The sequence below is a fragment of the Pseudophryne corroboree genome, chromosome 6 (genome assembly GCF_028390025.1).
Source record: "Pseudophryne corroboree isolate aPseCor3 chromosome 6, aPseCor3.hap2, whole genome shotgun sequence".
NCBI classification, from domain to species: domain Eukaryota; kingdom Metazoa; phylum Chordata; class Amphibia; order Anura; family Myobatrachidae; genus Pseudophryne; species Pseudophryne corroboree.
The window spans coordinates 594,048,671-594,055,405 of record NC_086449.1 but is presented as its reverse complement, the minus strand read 5'-3'; positions in this window follow the sequence as shown (position 1 = coordinate 594,055,405).

Genomic DNA, 6,735 nt, shown 5'->3' with positions numbered 1-6,735 from the left:
CCTCCCTGGCTTCTACCAAATCCACCACATGACGCTGGGGCTCCTCTGCGGGAGTCCACACCAGTGGGGGCACGTCTCCGACTCTTCATCTTGAATTCAAATTCAAGATGGAATCTCTAAGAGCAGTGATCTCCAGTCTGGAGGAAGGGGATTTTATGGTGTCGGTCGGCATAAAGGATGCCTACTTACACGTCCCCATATATCCTCCACATCAGGCTTATCTGAGGTTTGCTGTTCAGGATTGTCATTACCAGTTTCAGACGTTGCTGTTTGGTCTGTCCACGGCTCCGAGGATTTTCACCAAGGTTATGGCAGAAATTATGGTTCTCCTGCGCAAGCAGGGAATCACAATTATTCCGTACTTAGACGATCTCCTGATAAAGGCGAGATCCAAGGAGCAATTACTGAAAAATGTTACGCTCTCCCTGACAATTCTGCAACAACATGGTTGGCTCCTAAACTAGCCAAAATCACAGTTGGTTCCGACAACACGGCTGTCATTCTTGGGTATGATTCTGGATACAGAATTACAGAGAGTTTTTCTTCCAGTGGAAAAGGCTCTGGAATTACAGAACATGGTCAAACAGATTCTGAAACCGGCAAGAGTGTTGATTCTTCAATGCACTCGGTTGCTGGGGAAGATGGTGGCGGCCTACGAGGCCATTCAGTTTGGCAGGTTCCATGCCAGGGTATTTCAGTGGGACCTGTTGGAGAAGTGGTCCGGGTCTCACCTGCACATGCACCGGAAAATAATACTATATTCCAGGACCAGAATCTCTCTCCTGTGGTGGCTGCACAGTTCTCACCTCCTAGAGGGACACAGGTTCGGGATTCAGGATTGGATCCTGGTGACCACAGATGCAAGTCTCCGAGGCTGGGGAGCAGTCACACAGGGGGAAAGTTTCCAGGGAAAATGGTCAAGCCAGGAAGCTTGTCTGCACATAAACATTCTGGAATTAAGGGCCATTTACAATGGCCTTCTGCAAGCGGGACATCTTCTTCGCGGTCTGCCCGTCTTGATTCAGTCAGACAACATAACAGCAGTGGCGTATATAAACCGCCACGGTGGAACAAAGAGCAGAGCGGCGATGGCAGAGGCCACGAAAGTTCTTTGCTGAACGGAGAAACATGCAAGTGCACTGTCAGCAGTCTTCATTCCAGGAGTGGACAACTGGGAAGCAGACTTCCTCAGAAGACACGATCTCCATCCAGGAGAGTGGGGTCTTCATCAAGAGGTCTTTGCAGAAGTGACAAGTTGTTGGGGAATTCCTCAAATAGACATGATGGCGTCTCGCCTCAACAAGAAACTTCAGAGATATTGTTCCAGGTCGAGAGACCCTCAAGCAATAGCGGTGGACGCCCTGGTGACACCGGCGGTGTTTCAGTCGGTCTATGTGTTCCCTCCGCTTCCACTCATTCCAAAGGCGATAAAGATTATAAGAAGAACAAGGGTTCAGGCGATACTCATTGTTCCGGACTGGCCAAGGAGAGCCTGGTATCCAGATCTTCAAGACTTACTCATAGAAGATCCCTGCCCTCTTCCTCTACGAGAGGACCTGTTACAGCAGGGACCGTGCGTGTATCAAGACTTACCACACCAAATCCTAGCCCGAAAGGGTATTCCCAGTGAAGTCACTCCCACACTACTTCAGGCTAGAAAAGCAGTAACGGCGAAGCATTACCACCATACTTGGAGAAAATATGTGTCTTGATGTGAATCCAAGAAGGCTCCTATGGAAGAATTTCAGCTGGGGCGTTTGCTCCATTTTTTGCAAGCAGGTGTGGATGCGGGCCTAAAGTTAGGCTCCATTAAAGTACAAATTTCAGCCTTATCAATTTTCTTTCAGAAAGAATTGGCCTCCTTTCCAGAAGTTTAGACCTTCATAAAAAGGAGTGCTGCACATCCAACCTCCCTTTGTGCCCCCAGTGGCACCATGGGATCTTAATGTGGTGTTGCAGTTCCTGCAATCTCATTGGTTTGAACCTTTACGTAAGGTTGGGTTGAAATTCCTTACTTGGAAAGTAGTCATGCTGTTGGCCTTGGCATCCACAAGGCGGTGTCTGAATTGGCGGCTTTGTCTCACAAAAGCCCCTATTTAATCTTCCATGCGGATAGAGCGGAGTTGAGAACTCGTCAGCAATTTCTGCCAAAAGTGGTTTCATCGTTTCACGTAAACCAGCCTATTGTGGTGCCTGTGGCTACTGACGCCTTGGCGGAATCAAAGTCTCTTGATGTGGTCAGAGCTATGAAAATCTGTCGCCAGAATGGCTCAGATTAGAAAAACAGAGGCTCTGTTTGTCCTGTGGGCTCCCAACAAGATTGGGGCTCCTGCTTCCAAGCAGCCTATTGCACGCTGGATCTGTAATATGATTCAACAGGCTCATTCTACGGCGGGATTGCCATTACCAAAATCGGTGAAGGCCCATTCTACCAGAAAGGTGGGCTCATCCTGGGCGGCTGCCCGAGGGGTCTCGGCATTACAGCTTTGCTGAGCTGCTACTTGGTCAGGATCAAACACCTTTGCAAAGTTTTACAAGCTTGATACCCTGGCTGAGGAGGACCTTTTGTTTGGTCAATCGGTGCTGCAGAGTCATCCGCACTCTCCCGCCTGTTCTGGAGCTTTGGTATAAACCCCATGGTTCTTGAAGCATCCCCAGCATCCTCTAGGACATATGAGAAAATAGGATGTTAATACCTACCGGTAAATCCTTTTTTCTTAGTCCGTAGAGGATGCTGGGCGCCCGTCCCTGTGCGGACACTATCTGCAGTACTTTTTTAATAGTTACAGCCTGTTGCTGATTTTGTTCATGCTGTTGACTGGACTTTTTGCTAATGCCATGTTGTACGGCATGTTTGTGGTGTGAGCTGGTGTGTATCTCACCCTTAGTTTAACAATAAATCCTTTTCCTCGAAATGTCCGTCTCCCTGGGCACAGTTGCTATAACTGGAGTCTGGAGGAGGGGCATAGAGGGAGGAGCCAGTTCACACCCATTTAAAGTCTTAAAGTGCCCATGTCTCCTGCGGATCCCGTCTATACCCGCCATGGTTCTTGAAGCATCCCCAGCATCCTCTACGGACTAAGAGAAAAGGATTTACCGGTAGGTATTAAAATCCTATTTTTTCAGCTCCCATAAATGCACATTTAGGAAAGAAAAAAAATGACAGGAATTTTTACTATTCTTGACTTTTTTGTATACTGAATAGAAACATGCCTCACATACTGTATACATAGGTTATGAAGAAATGTGAACCACTAATTCCTGCTATTGTTGCTCTTCCATGTGACACAGAACTGATTTTCATCTGCAATTATATTTGATGCACTGAGCTGTGTCATATTCAAAGGAAACAAATACTTGCTGAATAAATTATATGAGACCTTAAAGGTCTCCCCCCCCCCAAAACAAAAAAAAGTCAGAAAGTTTAAGCAATATATGTTGTACATTTTGTAGGAAGACATATACAAACCAATAATTGAAACTAGTCTTCATGCTTGATGGCCCAAGGGGAGGGTGAAACCATGCTACAACATTATAATATCCAGATTATCAACTGCCTGCACAGGCTTGTAACTATAAGTGAATGGGCCATCAAACTGGCCCCTTCTAACTAAACTACAAACATCTAGCTGAGAATTTGTATAATCAGAACTGCTGAATAGAGAGAAAATGTATTATAAAAATGCAATTTAACTTTTGGGAACTGCAGGTCCCAGTAAGGCTTGTCAATTGTAGAACCATAAGTGCCAGCTTTCATTGGTACAATAAAAGCAAATACGCACATACAGAGGGGAATTCAATTTAGAGCGGGACATTTTTTTAAAAACAGCAGGACAGGGTTTTCCTCTCAGCCTCAGGGTTTTGTTATTCAATTAAAGGAGAGAAATAAGATGCAGTGATTTCAAGCTCCCCAAGTGCAAGTCTGATTTTTCGTAAAATCATTGTTTTTAGGAAAAATCATTGAGACTTGCTCTGGCACCCTTGTAGCTGTCCCATAATGACTAATTAAGCAATTGGAAGTTTCCAGTTAGCTTATTTAGTGAATACTAACATTCCGAAGTGGTGTCTTCTTCATCAGGATCCAGTCTCCCGCAGCAGCAGTGACTGTAAAATGTGAGTGTGTGCAAGTATGTGCGAATGTGTGAGTATGAGTGTGTGTTAGAACTACATATCCCAGTATCCACCTCCCTTCCCAGCAGCCATCTCACCCCCAGCAGCCCCCTCCCAGTGCGAAGATGGAGAGGAGACCACCAGGTGGCGCGGAGACCATCGGAGACCACCTGAGACCACAGGACAAGTAAGTATATTTTTTTATTCACATGCCACAGAGTTTTCAGAGCTGAAAACCCAGCATGCATTTTTTCAATTGGATAACAGAGGCATTGGGAGTGGCCATACCCATGGTAATCCAAAATTGGGTGTGAGGTCATACGTTTTTGCGGGCTAAACCTCATGCCTAATTGAATTACCCCCTCAGTTTAATGTAAAAACATTTTACTACAGAAAGTCAAAATGCATTTTAACTTCATCCTTCTTCTATTTTATACTTACATGGTCTTGTTGTCCTGAAGTAGTCTAGGGCCACTGTCAAATTAAAATGACAAAAAAAGATTGACCACTTAACAGCAGCTGAAATAGGAAAAGTACTTCCTGATGGGAGCATACAAAACTACTTTCCTATCATTAATATTGCCCCTTACTTTACAATGATGGTCCCAGGGTTATTACCGATCAAACCCATGCTTGAGGGAGCCCCACTATGGATCTGGTTCTGGCACCATGTCATTCGCCACCCTGATTGTGGGGTAACCAGCACTGGGTTGAAAGTAAAAGTGCTGGATACTAATTTGGGGAGACTCCTACATATTTTTAACAAATTCTATATTGATTAATTACAAAATCCTTCAGTTTAATAGTAATAAATATATATATATAAAACATTTTGTTTATTTACACACTGATGTTTATTTTATTAAAACATGTAGAAATAGGCAGACAGTGTCCGCCTACTTTTGTGATATCACAAGTTGGCTGGTGTGCTGGAAAAGTTAGTGGTTTGGAAGGTATGATGAAAAGGTTGGTTAGGTGTGTGGAGCACCATTTTACCTGAGCAGACAAGTTGGATGGTTAAATGAAAAGCTGTCTAGTGTGTAGCCAGCATAAAAATATCCGCAGCTCATCAGTTGTACACAAATAAATGCTTTTTATATAATGTACTGTAGGCATGTAAAAATATATTTTCACAAACAAATTCACTGGCCCTTCTATTTTCAAAGACGGATTTGAAGTGCCTGTGTCTAATCACAATAATGTCTCTTTTAAATAGAGAATTAGAGTGTAGTTATGGTCCCATGTTTGCCTCTATGAAGGTGCTGTGTTTTACCCCAAATTTAGATAGAATAGGCAAGATAGAAAAATAGCGGTGCTCATGGGATCAGAAACCTCACTTCTAATATAACATATGTAAGAAGTGCCGAAGATATAAAAATGTGCATTTGACATACAGACATTAAATACAAACTATGGGGGTAATTCCAAGTTGATCGCAGCAGGAATTTTGTTAGCAGTTGGGCAAAACCATGTGCACTGCAGGGGAGGCAGATGTAACATTTGCAGAGAGAGTTACATATGGGTGGGTTATATTGTTTCTGTGCAGGGTACATACTGGCTGCTTTATTTTTACACTGCAAATTAGATTGCAGATTGAACACACCACACCCAAATCTAACTCTCTCTGCACATGTTATATCTGTCTCCCCTGCAGTGCACATGGTTTTGCCCAATTGCTAACTAAATTCCTGCTGCGATCAACTTGGAATTACCCCTAATATTCACATCCATGAAAAAAAGTAATAAAAAAGTTGATATCAACAACAATCAAAAATTAAAAAAGAGAAAATGGGTTAAAAATAACAAGCCAGAGACTCATGAGACTTTTTTATAATTTATTTTTTCATTGATGTGTATATTGTTTGTATTTAATGTCTGTATGTCAAATGCACATTTTTATATCTTCGGCTCTTCTGATATACTGTATGTTATATTAGAAGTGAGGATTCTGATCCCATGAGTGATGCTATTTTTCTATCTTGTCCTTCTATTTTCAGCAGACTCCAACATGAGAAGAGGTCTAAACAAAAGGGATTAGGGTACATTTAAAATATAATATATATCCACATTGGCAGACTATATGCAAATACGGGGAACATCAAGGCTAAGGGTAGCCCTATGGCTACAAAGACTGGACACAGAAGTAGCAACTCAGATGCCATGTTTTTGCATGTATGACAGTATATGACACACTCCTCATAAACTCCCCATTAACAACTCAAAATGGTAAATTCCTATCTTTCACTTTTCCATGAAATCCTCATTGTGAGTGAGATCGCTGTGGTGCTTTTGCACATGTGCATTGTGACCACAGCACATGCACAGTCTGACGATCGCATTAGCATAAAGTAATAAATAAGGCCTCCTCAACTGCCTGCAGCTACAGACACTTTGCATTCAATTCAGAATCAGCACCTAAATGTGCAATAAAGTATATTGATAAAATGTATGTCTTTCAAAAACTTTGTTTTTACTGTATAAAGCAAATGATTACCAAGCAACCTTCACCCACTGCCCCTCTAAGCAGATCAAGGTAGAGTCCTATTTATATATTCAATCACCCCCAAGCTTCTCCAATAAAGCCTGCTGAATGGCCTGTATCCCAGGTATGTACCTTGTACAGTC